The sequence below is a fragment of the Hemicordylus capensis genome, chromosome 17, assembly GCF_027244095.1.
Source record: "Hemicordylus capensis ecotype Gifberg chromosome 17, rHemCap1.1.pri, whole genome shotgun sequence".
NCBI lineage: Eukaryota > Metazoa > Chordata > Lepidosauria > Squamata > Cordylidae > Hemicordylus > Hemicordylus capensis.
The window spans coordinates 10,988,370-11,006,607 of record NC_069673.1 but is presented as its reverse complement, the minus strand read 5'-3'; the positions used below and the strand labels follow the sequence as shown (position 1 = coordinate 11,006,607).

The 18,238-nt window shown below is 48.3% G+C and overlaps 1 protein-coding gene across 2 annotated transcripts in view; it reads right to left on the bottom strand.

Moving 5' to 3' along the window:
* Window positions 1–18,238, bottom strand: part of PRRX2 (paired related homeobox 2) — a 68,798-nt gene that overhangs the window by 9,817 nt on the left and 40,743 nt on the right. The gene's annotated exons all lie outside the window — the stretch shown is intronic.

The window sequence follows — 18,238 nt, the reverse complement described above, 5'->3', positions numbered from 1 at the left end:
CATTCATCATCTTAATCCTTCCCACCATACTGGGTTCGTGTCCCCAAGCGCCTGAAAATGGTTTCCACTGGAAGTTTTTCATACCCGGCTTTTAGCTTGCTTCTCCTCCACAACGGAGGTGTGCATTCACATATCGGCCAAATTTACCCCAAAGCCTCTGCTGGCTATCGGGGAGCACTTCACACATGATTCAGGTTTTTCATTGCCCAGGAGTGTAGACTAATTTATATCCAGGGTAAAAAAATCCCCCACTTTTTCTGTGGGTTTTTGGGGGGCAACTTCGAACTCGCAGAAAAGTCTGCTGTCTGAGACAGTTCCTGGGAAATGTAGTCAGCATCTTCAACCACCTGATCACCCCCCCTCCCCACTCCCAGCCAAAGACTTTGTCACGATGTTGGACCCACTGGAGGAAAAGTTACTGCAACTGTATTTTCCACAGTTCTCACAGTGGAATCAAGGGTTTTTCCAAGAATAAGATGTGCTTGTTACGGAAAGTCAAAAATAGCACGGCGCCATCTTTCTGCCTGCTGTCCTCTTCCCCGCCAAAGATCTGTACACAGCAAGGCGGAATTGGGAAGATAAAGTTCCTGGTTTAGACCCAGTGTGGCCAAATGCTGGCTGTGAGCAAGAAAGAGCTGGGTTCAAATCCTGCCTCATTCATGAAATCCACTGAGTGACCATGGGCTAGTTAGGGTGTTCTTCAGATGAATATAGGTTTAGTTGTCACAGGAACAGGAGAGGAGAGCTGGTCTTGTGGCAGCAAGCATGGCTTGTCCCCTTAGCTAAGCAGGGTCTGCCCTGGTTTGCATTTGAATGGGAGACATGTTGTGAGCATTGTAAGAGATTCCCCTCAGGGGATGGAGCTGCTCAGTCCAAGAGCATCTAGGTCCCAAGTTCCCTCCTTCCGGGCAGCATTTCCAAGATAGGGCTGAGAGAGACTTTTGCCTGAAACCTTGGAGAAGCCACTGCCAGTCTGTGAAGACAATACTGAGCTAGATAGATCAAGAGTTTGACTCAGTATATGGCAGCTTCCTATGTTCTTATGAACATAGGAAGCTGCCTTATAGTGAGTCTGACCATTGGTCCATCTAGCTTAGGATTGTCTGCACTGACCGGCAGCAGCTCCAGGGTTTCAGGCAGGAGTTTCCCCCCTACCTGGAGATGCCAGGTATTGAACCTGGGACCTTCCTCATGCAAAGCAGACGCTTTCTGACTGAGCTACAGCCCCATGAGGCAGGTAGTACAGGCAAGGTCAGTCAACAGTCAGGCCAATGATCAGGTAGATTCTCAAAGTCTGCGGGGAAAGGAGCTGAGACAGAATGGGGACTAATGCAAGTAGAGACAGCCCAGCCCCCGTTAGTCCTCCAGATCACTTGGCCTGGCTGGGCTGATGAGCTGCAGTACCCACTCTGGCCATCAACTGGGTGGCGCTGTGGAGCAGCAAAGATAAGGCCAATAATGGTCTCAGCTGAAGACCTACCTTGGTGTTACAAGGGAGAAGATGCTAGAGCCTGTCTACTGAAGACCATGGTTTGAGACTGCCCCCTCCACTTTGCGGCTGATTTATGTGAAGCTACCTTCCTCCTGCTGGGACCAATCTTGTACGTGGGAACAAAAAAAAAATTAATTCCATAAAAAATGTTTGAGCAGACCAACATGCAAGGGTTTTTTTTGGGGGGGGGAGGAGTGGGAGTAGACACAGCACTCTTGAAGGAGGCGGTGAGGGGGGACAATGTTGGCTCCAGAAGCACGGTATAGAATCAGAGAAGCATAGAACGTTTGGAAGGGACCCTAGAGGTCTTCTATCCCCACCCCCTACTCAGTGCAACAACAGTGCAGCAGTATCCCTGACAGATGGCTGTGCAAAGCTCCAGCGAAAGAGAGCCCACTACTGCATGACAAAGACGAATATTTATATACCGCTTTCCCACAAAAGTTCCCAAAGTGGTTTAAAGAGAGAAATAAAAAGATTTGTGTGTAAGTTTAGTAGCCCTTTAACCTACCTCGCAGGGCTTTCATGAGGATAGAATGATGGTAGCCTCTATGGAAGATTGAATACAAATATAAGAAATAAAAATTGGGGCATTTTTGCTCTTCTAACCTTGAATTCCAGCCGAGGGGGTGAGATTTGAACTCGGGGCCCTACAACCAAAGTCCAGCACAAACACTGTTAGCTTTTTTCTCCTCTCCGTCTCTCTAATTGAAGGGTTTGGAATAGCCTGGAGGCTTTAGCTGTAAATTCTTCTGAAGAAAAATAAATGCAGCCCCTTCCTAACTCCCCGCCACCCCCTTCAAAGCGTCGAAAGACTTCCTTCTGTTTCGGTTTGAAATAACAATTATGCTCAACGTGACCCCAAAGCTGCAGGCACCTCTGAGCAAATAAATAGGTTTTATTAATTAACATTTGTCCTCAGCAAATGAAATCCCAATTTGATCTCTGCGGTCGGAACGAGGAAAAATAAACAGCCGCTGCTCGGGGCACTTAATGTGGATTTAACACATTCACACTCCGGCTCTGTCAGGGGAAGGCCACGGGGACGCGCTCTGCCCAGAAACATTCTGGAGAAACAAAGTATTTCCCAGGACAGTTCTTGGTCCATTAGCGACTTCCTTTGCAGACTGAAAGTGGAACGGCAGGTTTAGAAATGGCCCATGGTACAGCCCTTCCTGGAACGCACCCAGTTTCTAATGATGGTGGCAGTGGCCTGGGTTCAAAACTAGGCAGCCATCGCCACAGCTACACTGCCAGCTCAGCCGCCATCTTTCTCCCCCTCTTCCCAGGCCGTGCCCTCCTCCTTTTTCTCCTCCTCACCAGCTGCCTCTGTGGTGGCTCACCGAATGCCCCTTTGCCCTCCCAGCCAGGCCTTTACGTCCGCTGCTAGAGATGTGCACGAAACCAATTTGTCGATGCGTTTCGAATCTGAATCAAATGCCGAAAATTCATTGCGAATACAAGTAACAGGTGGGGACCCAAGTTTGAGTACCCTCTTTTAAAAACGGTATTGCTCTAGCATCTCAACGGATTAACAGTGAATTAAGTCCCTGCCCCAAGGAGATTACAATCTAAAATTCAACACAGAGGGAGGCCCAAAGACCCAAGAAGAAGAAGAAGAAGAAGAAGCAGAGAACGAGAAGGAAGGTGGATTCAATTGCAACTCAGCAGAGCAGAGGTTTCAAAAAAAAACCCAGATTTTGCCAGACTACAACTCCCATCATCCCCTGTCACAATGAACACCCCCTTTTAAAATGATACCACTCCAAGGCCCTCCCCAAAGGCAAAACTGGGGCGCCATTCTCCCAGGAGAAGGACTCCAAAAATTGCAACAATGCCAGTGGCAGCTTTTTGCTAACGCTTGTGGAAAGGAGGAAACATTTAAAGGGTGCCATGACTAACCTCAAGCAGCCAAGTGCTAACGCTGACTTTTTGGAAATTTTAAGAGCCTAACTACCTGGCTGGGAATCAGACATTTTCGCTGCGGTCAAACTCCACTGACAATACAGCCTGAATGTCTCCAAAACTCTCTACCTTATGTTGTGGCGTCTGCTGTATTTGCGGGAAGGTCAGTGTTGAGCTGCTTGTAGCATTCACAACCTCGAGCCCAGGATGAGTCCCCAACTGGAGAGTCGTCTTGTATTCAGGGAAATACAGGAAGGAAGGAAGTGAGTGAGTTACTCGTCCTGGGCTAGATGTTGTGAATACAAGACGACTCCGGATTTAAGACGAGCCCCTTAAAATAGACCGATTAAATACAGGTGATACCCTTATTTACGCGAAAGGAAAAGGGCTCTGGATTTAAGATGATTTCTAATATCAAATAACTTGGGGGGGGGAAGCCTACTCTCAGATTCAGGTAAATATAGTACTACTACTATTCATTTACAGTTTTTCAACCAAACAAAGCCCTCAAAGCGGTTCATATAGGAAAGAATAATACTGTATTTCCCTGAATCCAAGACTAGTTTTCCACCCAAATATTTTGGTATTAGAAACCAGGAGGCTGCTTAAATTCAGAGCCCTGCTCCTTTCGAATAAATGCAGGCATAATCTGTATTTGACCTCTGCCTTTTATGGGGTTGTCTTAAATTCAGAATCATCTTCGAGTTGGCTAAATATGGGTGTGAAGAAAATGGTTCCCTCTCCCTCAAAGGAGTCTAAAAAGTCTTAAAAGGAACTATTCATGTGATCGGTCTCTCTCTCTCTCTCTCTCTCTCTCCCCGTCTATCTATCTGTCTATCTATCTATCTATCCTTCCATCTCCATCCATCCATCCATCCATCCATCTATCTATCTATCTATCTATCTATCTATCTATCTATCTATCTATCTATCTATCTATCCGTCCATCCATCTCTATCTGTCTATCCGTCCATCCATCCGTCTGTCTGTCTAACTTTATTTTGGTCAATGACCAGAAACAAGAAGAAAAGAAACACTGGGAATAGCCCGACTTACAGATCTTCACAATCATACTGTATTTAGCAAAAGCAGGTTTCCCCACCCCCTTTGATGTTAGAAACCAGGGGGTCATTGTAAATTCAGAGGCCTCTTCCTTTTGAGTAAGTATCGGTACAACCTCTATTTAACCTCTTTTTAAAAGTCTTAAATTCAGAGTCATCTTAGATTTGGGCAAATACGGTAAAATACAGCAGTTTGTTAACCATCACCATCTAATGGCGCAGCGGGGAAGTAACTTGCCTAGCGAGCAAGAGGTTGCTGGTTCGAATCCCCGCTGGTCTGTTTCCCAGAAACACCTATATTGGGCAGCAGCGATATAGGAAGATGCTGAAAGGCATCATCTCATACTGTGAGGGAGGAGGCAATGGTCAACCCCTCCTGTATTCTACCAAAGACAACCACAGGGCTCTGTGGTTGCCACGAGTTGACACCAACTCGATGGCAAAACTTGACCTTTACTTTCATATCTCTTAGAGCTCAGCATCAGATATAAGCAAATCATGCCTAATCTTACTAGCCACAGGGCAAAACGTAGCCACCTTAAAAGTAATTCCAGTATTATGGCCTGCAAACAAAAAGTTTGAATGGCAGACTTCAGAATTTCAGATTGTGATAACACCTAACAAATTACAAAGATAACAATTAACAAATAAACAAAATTTGTTACTCCTTGATAAAATTTACAGTTTCAAAGAATGATTCACGCCATCAAAAGCCGGGTAGGACAAGTATCCTATCCCCGCTTCAGAGTGGTGTACGCCTGTGATTTTTGGTTGTGAGTGAAAATCAAGGTGGGAGGCAGGGACTCTGAGACTCTACCAAGGCCCAGCAGGGTAGGATATTTTCTCCTCCAACCTCATCCGGAAGCTGGGAATGGCATCTCGGTAGGGTGGGCAGATATGTGCAGAAAATATATATTTAACACCAAATCCGAAAGCGTTGCATGCATGCACTCTTCATCAGGAGAGAAAGAATCAAGAGTGGAGGAGATCTGGTCTTGTGGGAGTAAGCATGTATTATCCTCTTTGCTATGCAGGGTCTGCTCTGGTTTGCATTTGGATGGGAGACTTCATGTGAGGCCTGTAACATCTTCCCCTTAGGGCCAGAGCTCAGTGATAGAGGATCCAAATCCCAGGTTCAATCCCTGGGACCATCTCCCAGTAGGGCTGGGAAGGACTCCTGCCTAAAACCTTGGAGAGCTGCTGCCGGTCAGTGTAGACAAAACGAAGCGAGATGAATCACGAATTTGATCTCGTAGAAGGCACAGTTTCCTATGTTTCTATGTTCCAGTTCTAAAACCCCTTTCAGTTGGCCAGTAGTGGGGGATAGTGGCTTAAACAGATGCATCTTGAAGAATCGGAGAGAATGGAAGGGAGGGGCCAACCGAATCTCCTGGGGATGGGAGTTCCACAGGGAGGGAAACACCACCGAGAAGGCCCTGTCCTGTGTTGCTTCCAAATGGGCCTCAGACAGTGGCAACATTATAGTTCGTTCTCACAGCGTATTCAGGACTCTTGGGGCCTCTTAAGCCGCTCCATCGCTGTGTCTGCGAGCGTTTCAAGTGCTTTGTTTAAAAATCTTTGAGATGGGCTCAAATTACCAAAAAAGCACTTCAGATAGTTCAAGGGCTTCTGTCAGAGCCCAGGATCTTCACAGCCGCAAGGCCGCTATCCCAGTGGTGATTTACAATGATATGTTTGCATTACAGCAGTAACATCTTCAGAAGCCTCCGCCTCCAAACTCTGCTCCAGACATACAACAGGCCTTTACTGACAGCTTCTGTATTTCCCGGGAAGTCGGACCCTTGTGGGGTGTCTCCGAGCAAAAGGCAGAGCTAGGCAAATAACCCACGGCCAGACAGTCCATGAGCAGGGCCCACAGATTTTGGCCAGCAGGACCATAGGAACATAGGAAGCTGCCACATACTGAGTCAGGCCATTGGTCTGTCTAGCTCAGTATTGTCTTCACAGGCCGGCAGCGACTTCTCCAAGGTTGCAGGCAGGAATCTCTCTCAGCCCTGTCTTGGAGATGCTGCCAGGGAGGGAACTGGGAACCTTCTGCTCTTCCCAGAGCGGCTCCATCCCCTGAGTAGAATCTCTTGCAGTGCTCACACATCAAGTCTCCCATTCATATGCAACCAGGGTGGACCCTGCTTAGCTAAGGGGATAAGTCATGGAGCCTGTGTTAAGTGTTCGCCCATGCACTTCTGGCTAAGATCTGGGTTTCCAAGCAGGACTAGGTGGCACTTCCTGCCAGGATCGGGCCCTTTCCCGGCGGTTCTCACACGCAGCCTAACCCAGGCCTAGGTTAGGGTGTGCATGAGAATAGCCTCAAAGGGTCTTCTACTACGACGACGGCAACGATATTTATATACTGTACTTCAACCAAAGTTCTCAAAGCAGTTTACACAGAAAAATAAATAATACATAAATGAATAAGATGGCTCCCTGTCCCCAAAGGGCTCACAGTCTAAGAAGAAACATAAGGCAGATACCAGCAACAGCCACTGGAGGGATGCTTGCTGGAGATGGATAGGGCCGGTTGCTCTCCCCCTGCTACAGAAAGAGACGGTTTAGCAAAGACACTGATACGTGATAAAGTGAGAACGAAACGGGACGTGCAGTGAAGCGAATGTGGCAGAGTGTCGTGGAGAAGGTGATTTCCCAAGCCTGGAAGTTTCCTGGGTCAAAACCATCACCTTGATCTCGACGCGGAAGAAAATGGGACGTGACGGATCGGTTTTGCTTTTAATTCGTCCGGCCGCCGGCCCCATGTGCAAATATCTTCACCCAATCAAGCGCTTGCAGGGCAAAGCTGAGCTCGCCCACCTGGGAGTCATTTCCCCGCCGGGCGTTGTTTTGCGAGAGTAATGTAGGCAGCATGTTCTGTATTTGTTGGTGAGATTTTTAAATTAGAATGTGAATTTTTAAAAAGGAGTGATGGTGTGGGAGAGGGAGAGTGACACTTCCCCATGATGGTCCACAGATGCACTCAGCGCTTTTGAGCGTGAGAACAAGGGCTGGGCCACACACCTACTTCGAGCTTAGATGGATCTAAAAGGGGGTTCGGCACGTTCGTGGAGGGAGAAGGGTCCGTCAGCAGCAGTGGGCCACGCGAGCAAAGTAGAAGCCCCGTGGCCAGAGGCAGTCTATCTGAATGCCAGCTGTCGGAAGGGCACAAAGAGGGCAGTTGCTTTCACTCCCTGGGCAGGAGAGCTGGTCTGGTGGTAGCAAGCATGAATGTATCCCTCTTGGCTAAGCACGGTTCTCCTTGGTTTGGATTTGAATGGGAGACGACATTGTAAGAGATTCCCCTTAGGAGATGGGGCCGTACTTCAGTGCGATAGCATCACCCAAGAATCCACCCCGCGCATGGCAGACAGCTCACCACTTTGACGACAGTCGTTCTCTTCTGCGGCTTTTTCCTCCAGAGGGGCTTAAAAAACACAAAAGGCCAACGGGCGAAACCTGGGGAGGGCGAGGAGGCAAGCAAACGCGCGGTGACCAGCTTCCTCTGAAGCGCCCCATCTGAAAACATTTACCAGCGTCTCAATTTTCGTCCGGATCCCTTCAAACTGTCAGAAGGCGACTGCGGAGGAAGCCGGCGTCTTTTGCTTTCAACCCACACAGGAAACGGGAGGCAGGCGAGGGGAGGGAGGCTAGGAGGGCCGTACCTGGACCCGGCAGAGATGGGTTTCTGGGAGTGGGTTTCTTTGAAATCGGAGGGGGGGGGGTTATGGGCGTCCGAGGGAAAGGGCTTCAAAGGACGGCGCGGTCTTGCTCCATTTCCTCGGCTAGCTGGGCGAAGGGCAGGCCGAGTGCTCTGTTTTGATTTACGGCTCACACAGGCTGAGATCCAGAATCAGGGCTGGCTTGACCATCTCAGTTGAATTCAAAGCCGTAGGGATGTGCACAAAGAACTCCATGCACATCCAGGGTGGCGGCGGGCGGGTGCTGCTTTAAACGGAGGGAGGCACATCTTACCTGCCCCTCCATCACTCGCCCCGCCCCCCAGCGGGGTACTATCTATAATAAACAGCCCCACGGGTCTGTTCTTACAAATGAGCCTGCACAGGGACTTCCTGTTTGGGGACAGGAAGTTCCCTGTTCCCAGCATCCTGTGGGCATCGCCGTTACATAAATGGCGGCTCTTTATTATGGTTAGCACCAGGCTGGGGTGTTGTGGGGCGGCAGAGGTGCGACAGAGGGGCAGGTTAGACCAGCCTCCCTCCATTTAAATCGCCCACTGCCAAAACGATTCGGCCAGTGGAACTCGAATCGTTTCGGCACCTCGAATCGGAGGTGCGTGGCCAGCATCAACAAAATAGGTGTGTGGCCAGCATCGACCACCGGAGGACAAATGTCCTTCGGCCGCGGAGGCCCCGAGCACTTCTGGGGGCCAGATTCAGAGCCCGGATCTAAAAGAAGTTTCCCATGCCCACCTATTTTATTTATTTAAAAATACAAGATCATGTTCGTGGATCTCCCCTGCCCTGTCTAATTTGTCTTCCATGGCATTTGGCTGGTGACTACTTGAAACAGCATGATGGGGGCTAGAGAGTTCCAGCAAGGGGCAGGGGGCTGCTGCCTCCATCTCCTGCTTGTGAGCTACGGATATGCGAATCGATTTGAATTGATTCGACTCGAATCTGGGTGATTCGAGTGATTCAAATTCAAATCAAATTCAAAACCATCCAGGCTGATTGGTTTAGAAAGGTGCCGAAACAGGGTCAAATTAATTTGAATTCAATCTGAATTCAAATCGATTTTTCAGACCGAATTCGAATCTGATTTGAATTCGAAACATATTTTGCAATTTGGAAAAAAGAATGTTTTGTGCACATCTCTATTGTGGGCTTCCCAGAGGCTTTTGGCTGGTCCCCATGAGGTATAGGATCCTGGGCTAGACATACTTTTTGCTGATCCAGCAAAGCTGTTCTTTATTACCTATAACTGTGGAACCTCCATGTACAGAGGCAGTTAGCTGCTGAATCCCAGATGCTGGGGGGTGGGGAGAGGGGGAAGGGACTGTTCCTTTCATGCCTGGCTTATGGACCTCTTGGAAGTATTTGGCTGCCCACTGTTGAAAACAAACATGCTAAGCTAGATGGATTATTGATCTGAACCAAACAAAATGACAGTGTCCTGATGGGTTTTTCTTTTTACTGCAATACAGCTGCAGGGGTCGAGTAGGGGGTTGGAGCAATGGTTTGCGTAGCCTTAACCCTTTCCCTAGAAGCTGTTTTAAGATGTTTCCCCCAGTTGCTTTTCCTTCCATGAGGGGAAAAATACAGGAGTGTTCCCAGATGGCAACAGAGTGCGGGAGCTGCAAAAATTTCACAAAGCTCTAAACACAATCTTACATACCGTAAGATGCTCCTGCAGTGCTTCCCTGCTCCTTCCCAGCATGATTTTCCCCAGCTCCTTATTCCTGCATGCTGAGCGGGGACCTCGTGCAACTTTCACAGCCCCACCCGCTGGCCAGCTGCTGCATTGCATTAAAAACCTGCCCTTTCCCCCAGTCACCAGAAAAGTAGGAACGACAAACGAGGTGGGTTCTTCTTGTGATGCAAGTGCCCGTCAGCAGGTGGCGCTGAGGAAGTTGTGCAAGGTCCCTGCTTGGTGTCCGTACAGAGGGTCAGGTTTCTCTAGAAAAGCCCATGTACGGTGAATAAGATCATGCTTGGAATTTGCAGGACAGCTTTGCAGCTCCCACACCTCACTGCCGCCTGATAACACTCTTGGTGAAAAATGCATTACAAACAATGTACCCCCGTTTGGGGGACTGTTTGTGGAAGCCCATTCAAATCCCAGGGTTTAGGATTTTTCCCATGGCAGGCCAATTATAACGGCACATGCTCAGAGACACTCTGTTCAAGATGAATCCCTCTTGTTCATCTGCAGAATGAGAAGCACATATCACATGTGAGAACGTCATCCTTGGTTGCTCGAATAGCTGGCAGCGAAATGTATGTGCTGACTCAGCTGGGAAGCATTCGCCCCCATGCATGTCGTGTTCAGCACATGCACAGTCACGATCTGTGTGTGGCAGGTGCATGATTGTGGATGTGTGTGCACTCTCCAGACCTCATCTGATTGGCATTCCATCCACACTTTCAAAGGGTCCAGTCACTGTGTTGGCTTTTAGGGAGCCCTAGCATATGTACCAATTTATGTATGAATATCCTGCTTTTTCTCCAAGGAGCCCAGAGCGATGTACATGGTTATGTTTATCCCCACAACAACCCTGTGAGGTAGGTCAGGGGGAGAGAGGAGTAACTGACTGGCTCAGAGTGCCTGAGCCCTGTGAGATATGGAGCCACTCTGGGAAGAGCATCCTTGATAACTGAGCAAAGAGGCACCTTTTTAAAGCGGGGATTAACTTTACTGTGCAGGGGGAGAGCAACTGGCCCTATCCATCCCCAGCACAGCATCCCTCCAGTGGCTGTTGCTGGTGCCCACCTAATGATTATTTTTAGTTTGTGAGTCCCATTGGGGACAGAGAGCTCTTCTTTCTATCTATCTATCTATCTATCTATCTATCTATCTATCTATCTCCAGACCTTCTTTATCGCGCAAAATAAGATTAGTTTTAAGAATGCGGTTTAAACAGTGGGATATCAGACACTGAGGCTGCCGTGTTTACGTCAAAAGGTCTGGAGAGGAACATAGTTGCAGATCCATCATGCGTATTGCATTGCCTGTATATCAGTTCATTTATAAACTGTAAACCACTTTGGGAATATTTGTTGAAAAGCGGTATATAAAATATTTGTCATATATCATATATCATGTATCACTTATCACATATCAAATCTCTCTCTCTCTCTCTCTCTCTCTCTCTCTCTCTCTCTCTCTCTCTCTCTCTCTCTCTCTGCATTCTTGCATGCTTGCATGCAGGAGGTTCCAAGTTCCCTCCCTGGCAGCATCTCCAAGACAGGGCTGAGAGAGACTCCTGCCTGCAACCTTGGAGAAGCCGCTACCAGTCTGTGTAGACAATGCTGAGCTAGATAGACCAAGGGTCTGACTCAGTAGATGGCACCTCCTCCTTTCCCTGCGCTCTGACATCTGCTTCCTCCGAGAGCCCGGGGAGCCCTCTCCCAGCCCCACGGCTTTTCCATGTGTGTTCCAGTTCTCCTTGCGTGTGAGGCCTGCGAGAACTCGGCTTCGGTGGCTGGGAGGGATGGCGCCTCTCCGCATCTGGTTCAATGCGAGCGGCTGGCGCCGGCCGTAGCCACAGACGCTCAGCCGAGAGACACACAGACTTTAATAGACTTGTACAATCCTCTTCCGGAGCTCTCTCGCTCCGGCCGCCGCTGAAAAGCTGCTTTATTATATTTCAATTCCAAACGCGTCCCCCCCCCTTCCCGAAAAGGGGGACGGAGGGGGAAGAAAAAAAAAGAGAAGACCCAGGCGGAGAAGAAAAGGAGAGAGACGCAGAGACTTTTCGGCAGGATGTATACAAGACCCGGCTCTAAAAGTGCCAACACGCATTATCATCTCGCTCACTCCGATGGGGCGGGTGGGTGGGGAGCAGGCCACTAAATGCGCAACAGACAGCAAACGCTGCCCGCCCGCCATGCGCGGGGTGGGTGACTTCGCGGCTGACACCCACTCCCCCCGCCGGGATCAAGAGCCACATTTGAGATCCCAGCAAAAGAGAGTTTGGGCTTCATCCCAGGTGCCCCCCAGCCAGCATGGTGTCGTGGGGCGAGTGCTGGACTAGGACCGGGGAGACCCGAATTCAAATCCCCGTTCGGCCATGAGACTTGCTGGGTGACTCTGGGCCAGTCACTTCTCTCTCAGCCTAACCTACCTCACAGGGTTGTTGTGAGGATAAACGTCACCATGTACACCGCTCTGGGCTCCTTGGAGGAAGAGCAGGATATACATGTGAAATAATAATTATTATTATTTAATAATAATAATAATAATAATAATAATAATAATAATAATAATAATAATTCCACATCTGGATGGTCTCTGTTGGGCCATCAAGGCAGAGGGATAGTGTGGCGGGTGGCTTCTTCTTCTTCTTCTTCTTCTTCTTCTTCTTCTTCTTCTTCTTCTTCTTCTTCTTCTTCTTCTTCTTCTTCTTCTTCTTCTTCAAAAAGAGATGTCGGGGTGTATGTCTTCTGGCCTGGCCTCCCATCCCAGACATGTGTGGTCTGGCAGCTCTTAGGGAAGTGGGAGGAGGAGAAGATTCTGAAAATGCTCGCAGGAACGTAGGAGGCTGCCATATGCTGAGTCAGACGGCTGCTCCATCCAGCTCAGTATTGGCTGCACAGGCTGGCAGCGGCTTCTCCAAGGTTGCAGGCAGGAGTCTCTCTCAGCCCTCTCTTGGAGATGCAGCCAGGGAGTGAACTTGGAACCTAGATGCTCTTCCCAGAGTGGCCCCATCCCCTCAGGGGAATATCTTGCAGTGCTCATACATGAGATAGATAGACCAATGGTCTGACTCAGTATATGGCAGCTTCCTATGTTCCCATTAAAGAAGTCTAAAGTTTTCGTATTCTGTACTATACCGCAGGGGTTTCCCGACCAGAGCTATTCCAAATATTGCTGAACTACCATTCCCATCATCCCCAGTGATAATAAATAGTCAGCAGGGATTATGAGAGTTGCAGTTCAGCAATATCTGGGGTACCACAGGTCGGGAAACCCCTGCCTTAGGTGCCCTTTAGCCCTTGTTAAAAGGAGCTCTGCACATGCTCAGAGGCCCTCGGCCGAAAGTGCAGGGCCTCCAACACAAAGATGGACTAATGGTCCCTCCCCGCTCCGCTGACATTTGGCTGCAAACTGATGCACAGAGATAAACACAAAGCCTTTTATATTTATAGCCACTTGGGTTTGATTTGTGAGTTTCAGGTTGTAAACCAGCTCCCCTCGCCCCCATTTTATTACCCAAACTGTCAACTCGTGATTTGTGGGCCAGTCTTGCGATTATCCGACACTGAAATCACAAAGGCCTTTGTGGCACCGTTGGGAGAAGCGGATTTCATTCTGCACAGACTAAACTTGAGTTACAAATAACCTCAATGGTTGTAAGGTAGGGTGGTGATGCTTGGCGAAAATGGGTTTAATGAGAAGTCAGAGAAGGCCAGGGTGCTTTCTTCTCCATCATATTAGGGATGTGAGAACTGGCTCAAGGTTGAGCCGGTTCGCAATTGAACCGGACCGACTCGAGGGCTTGCCCTCGAGCCGGAGGGGGCCTGGTTCGGCTCAGCCTTGAGACGAACTTCCCCGAGCCGGCTCAGAGCTGAAATGGCCCTTTGAAGAGCAGGGCAAGGCCAGGGGGAGGGGAGATGGCAGAGACCCCTCCCCACGGCCACGGCAGCACCCACGGACTTGGCAGTGAGTTCTAATTCCCCCCTTTAAACCTTAGAACCGATCATAATAAAGTTTATTATAACCTTAGAACCCCTGAACCAGCTCGAATTTGAGCCGAGTCAGGGGTCTGTTTGGGTGGAACAAAACTGAACATGTCCGGTTCGGTTCGAGTCCGGTTCGGACTCGAACCGAACTGAGCAAACCGATTTTGTGCACATCCCTAAATCCTATAGATATGGCTGTTGGCCCATATGAGAAAAACAGAACATTCTTAGCACCACTGGCTGACCCAATAAACAAAGCATTTGCTTTGTTTATTAGGCAGATGGCTGGTTCATCCATGAGAGCTAATGGTTCGGATATGCTCTCTTGATAGTTGAGGGGATCTCTCTGGATTTTTGAATGAGACACCCAGCCGAGAAAGTGACGTTCTTCCAGCCGAAGGGTGTATGTGTGGGGAAAAAGGCAGTTCGCAATTTTGAAGAGTCAGAGAAGAGAAATAGAGAGAAAAGGTGAAGCATGGGGTGCTGGGTCTCTTAGGATTGGAGGAGAGGAGGAGGGCCAGTCTTGTGGCGGCAAGCATGAATTGTCTCCTTTGCTAAGCAGGGTCTGCCTTGGTTTGCATTTGGGTGGGTGACTACTTGTGAGCAGTGTAAGATATTCCCTGTAGGTGATGGGGCTATAGCTCAGTGGTAGAGCATCTGCTTTGCGGGCAGAAGGTCCTGAGTTCAAACCCTGGCAGCATCTTCAAGTAAGGCTGAGAGAGACTCCGGTCTGGAACCTTGGAGAGCTGCTGCCAGTCAGTGTAGACAATCCTGAGCTAGATGGACCCAGAGTCTGACTCAGTATATGGCTGCTTCCTATGTCCCTACGTCCCTATGACTTAGAGAAGGCATTGAGCCAATCAACATTTTCGGTGACAAAATGTTGATTTTATAGTACTGTAAAAACTATAAAACTGGTGTGTTATAGTACTGCATTTTCCTGAACCCACAACTAGGTTTTCCTGAAGTACTTTGGTATGAGAAATCGAGAGGTCATCTTAAATGCAGAGTGCAGTCCTTTGGGGGGTACATATGGGTTTAACCTGTATTGAACCTCTGTTTTTTAAGGGGGTCATCTTCAATTCAGAGTCGTCTTCTATTCAGGGAAATACGATAGTTAGTGCGACATTCCCACAAGGACAGTGCGAGGATATTGCACTAGCAAGCGTGAATGGTCCCCTTTGCTAAGCAGGACCCACCTTGGTTTGCAGTTGGATGGGAGACAAGATGTGAGCACTGTGAGATATTCTCCTTAGCGGATAATGGGGCCACTCTGGGAAGAGCACTTTCATGCTTGTGTGAAGAAGGTTCCAAGTCCCCTCCTTGGCATCTCCAGATAAGGGTTGAGAGACACTCCTATCTGTATCTTTGGAGAATCTGCTGCCAGTCTGGGTAGACAATACTGAGCTGGATGGAGTGATGGTCTGACTCAGTATATGGCAGCTTCCTATGTTCCTACCATGGCAGGGGCTTGCATTTCAAATCTATTGTTTTGTTGGCAAACATGGCAGTTTTATAGCAGCTAGTGCAACATCCTTCATGGATAGTGCAAAGATGTCCCACTAGCTAATTCTACGAAGGCGGGAGCTTGCATACGTCTTCTGCATCAGAAGACTCACAGGTTTAGAGCTTGGTATCGTGTTTTGCTTTTCCGAAATGAGCTGCTTTCGTGGTCCTTCAGTAAGCGGTCTGGAATCTGGTCTCGTCTTTTGAAACTGAACATTTTTTGGCTCTCTCCTGCCAATAATATCATGGCCATAAATTGTCCCACCCAAGTGAGCAGATGTTCAAACAGAGGAGTCTCATAGCTGGTTTCTGACCTGCGAATTTCATCTAGAAACACCCTGTTTAGTCTTGGGTGGTGGGTTTTTCTGGGGGGTGGGGTGGGGGTTAGTTGTTAGAATTGCCTTTCCCACCCCAAATACATTGGAAAATATAAATGGAGAGGAGAGCTGATCTTGTGGTAGCAAGCATGAGTTGTCCCCTTAGCTAAGCAGGGTGCGCCCTGGTAGCATATGAATGGGAGACTTGGTGTGTGAGCACTGGAAGAGATTCCTCTTAGGGGATAATGGGGCCACTTTGGGAAGAGCATCTAGGTTTCAAGTTCCCTCCCTGGCACCATCTCCAAGATCGGGCTGAGAGAGACTCCTGCCTGTAACCTTGGAGAAGCCACTGCCAGTCTGTGTAGACAATGCTGAGCTAGGTGGACCAAGGGTCTGACTCAGTAGAAGGCAGCTTCTTATGTTCCTATGCCCCCTGATGTCATCATCTGCTTCTTGCAAACTTTGAAAGGAGAGCCTCTCCTTACATGCATAGGAGAAAAGAGGAGGCTTCCATCCTCCCTGCTTCCCCTGCACTTCCAAAATGAAGTAATACCATATTTACCTGAATCCAAGACTAGGTTTCCCCCCAAGTTCTTTGATGTTAGACATTGAGGTGTCCTCTTAAATTCAAAGTAGGGATGTGCAAGAAATTCGATTGAATTGATTCGAATTCGAAACAAATTCGAATCGATTTGGTCGAATGTATTGCACATCTCTCATGCAGACTTTTCTTCCTTTTGCGTCCATGCAAATATAACCTGTATTTAACTCATTTTTAAAGGGGCTCGTCCTAAATTCAGAATTATCTTCTATTTCGGTAAATATGGTATGTTTTTGTTTTTGTTTTAAATCACAGATAGAAAAAGAAATCATGAACATAAATAGTATTCATTCGCCAAAAACAGGGGGGGGGGGAGAGCACAATCGCCTGTCAGCTCTATTAAATGACACCAGATGAAAGAAAAGGTGGAATATTATCTTGGATCTCGGTATCCCAGCAATGGATGAAAAGACTCCAGTTCAGCACAAAATCCTCGTCTCGTGGTCTGCCTTCCTGCATTCAGATGGAATTAGTCAATTTCGCCACAATCCCACATTTTGACCAACCAATCATCCCAAGGGAGTGCAGGGGGGGGGGGGGGAGGTCAGCACATTTCCAGTTAGAGGTTATGACCAATCTGACATCAGTTGCAAAGGCGGGAATTTGAAGGCGGGAATTTGAATTCTCCCAGTTCTGAATGGAGGAAAAAGCCTGGAGCTTTTTCAGATGGCGACTTTACCACAACTTTACTTTGGGAGGATGGGTGTGCGTTCTCATATCGGCCAGATTTACCCTGAAGTCTGTGCGGTATTTCAGAGAGCATTTCACACACCATTTGGGTTTCCCCCTCCCCATTGGAACCTAGCCCGATTTATGTCCGGGATTTAAAAAATACCCCTCTTTTTGCATCGGATTATCCATTATGCCCGGAACTTGCAGCAAAACCTCACAGTAAACCCGCAGTAAAGCCTTCTGTCTGAAAAGCCTCCTGCATGTGCTATTTATGGTGGAAATTGGCTTGCCCTGACCTGATAGCATGTAGAATCACAGAAGGCTAGATTTGGAAGGGGCCAGGACATCTGGTCCCCTAGGCAGACCTGGGTAGGTTGCATAAAGGAAGATCAAAGGTACAGTATACCAAACATGTAATGGATTTATTAATATTAATATAATGATCTAAACACCTCAATCGGTGAAAAATCTGCCAGCTCAACACCAAACTACAAAAATCAAGCATTATTATTCACAATATAGTACCACAGATTTTTAACAGAGTCTCTTCGTAATTTAAACATGTGGCCACACCCTGCGATTAATCAGTAGATCTTTTCTCTTTCTAGCAGGTGCCAGAAATCTGATTTTTGCCAAAACTGTCCCCCTTGATTCGTAAGTGAATCAGAGCGTCTGGCCACATGTTCAAATTATGAAGAAACTCTGTTGAAATCAGTGATGACAACAACCTGGATGGCTTTAAGAGGGGTTTGGATAACTTCATGGAGGAGAGGTCTATCATCGGCTACTAGCCGGAGGGCTATAGGCCACCTCCGGCCTCAAAGTCAGGATGCCTCTGAGTACCAGCTGCAGGGGAGTAACAGCAGGAGAGAGGGCATGCCCTCAACTCCTGCCTGTGGCTTCCAGTGGCATCTAGTGGGCATCTGTTTTTGGCGGCCATTTTTTAAAAAAAAAAAAAATTTCAAAAATGGCGCTCCCCTTCAAGTGGTGCCCGGGGCACATGCCCTGCCTGCCCCATACTAGATACGCCCCTGGGGAAGAGCCTCTGCATGCAGAAAGTTCCAAGTTCCCTCCCTGGCATCTCCAAGATACAGCTGGAAGAGATTCATGCCGGACACCATGGAGAAGCTGCTGCCAGTCTGTGTAGACCATACTGAGCTAGATGGACCGATGGTCTGACTCAGTAGGTGGCAGCTGCCTGTGTCCCTTTAACTGGCCTTTTGCCCCTTCCCATGGATAGCAGCATGGGGCGGGAGACTGGGGTACTATGCCAATGTTCCTTCCAGTAAGTGTCAGAAATCTGGTGGACCTTG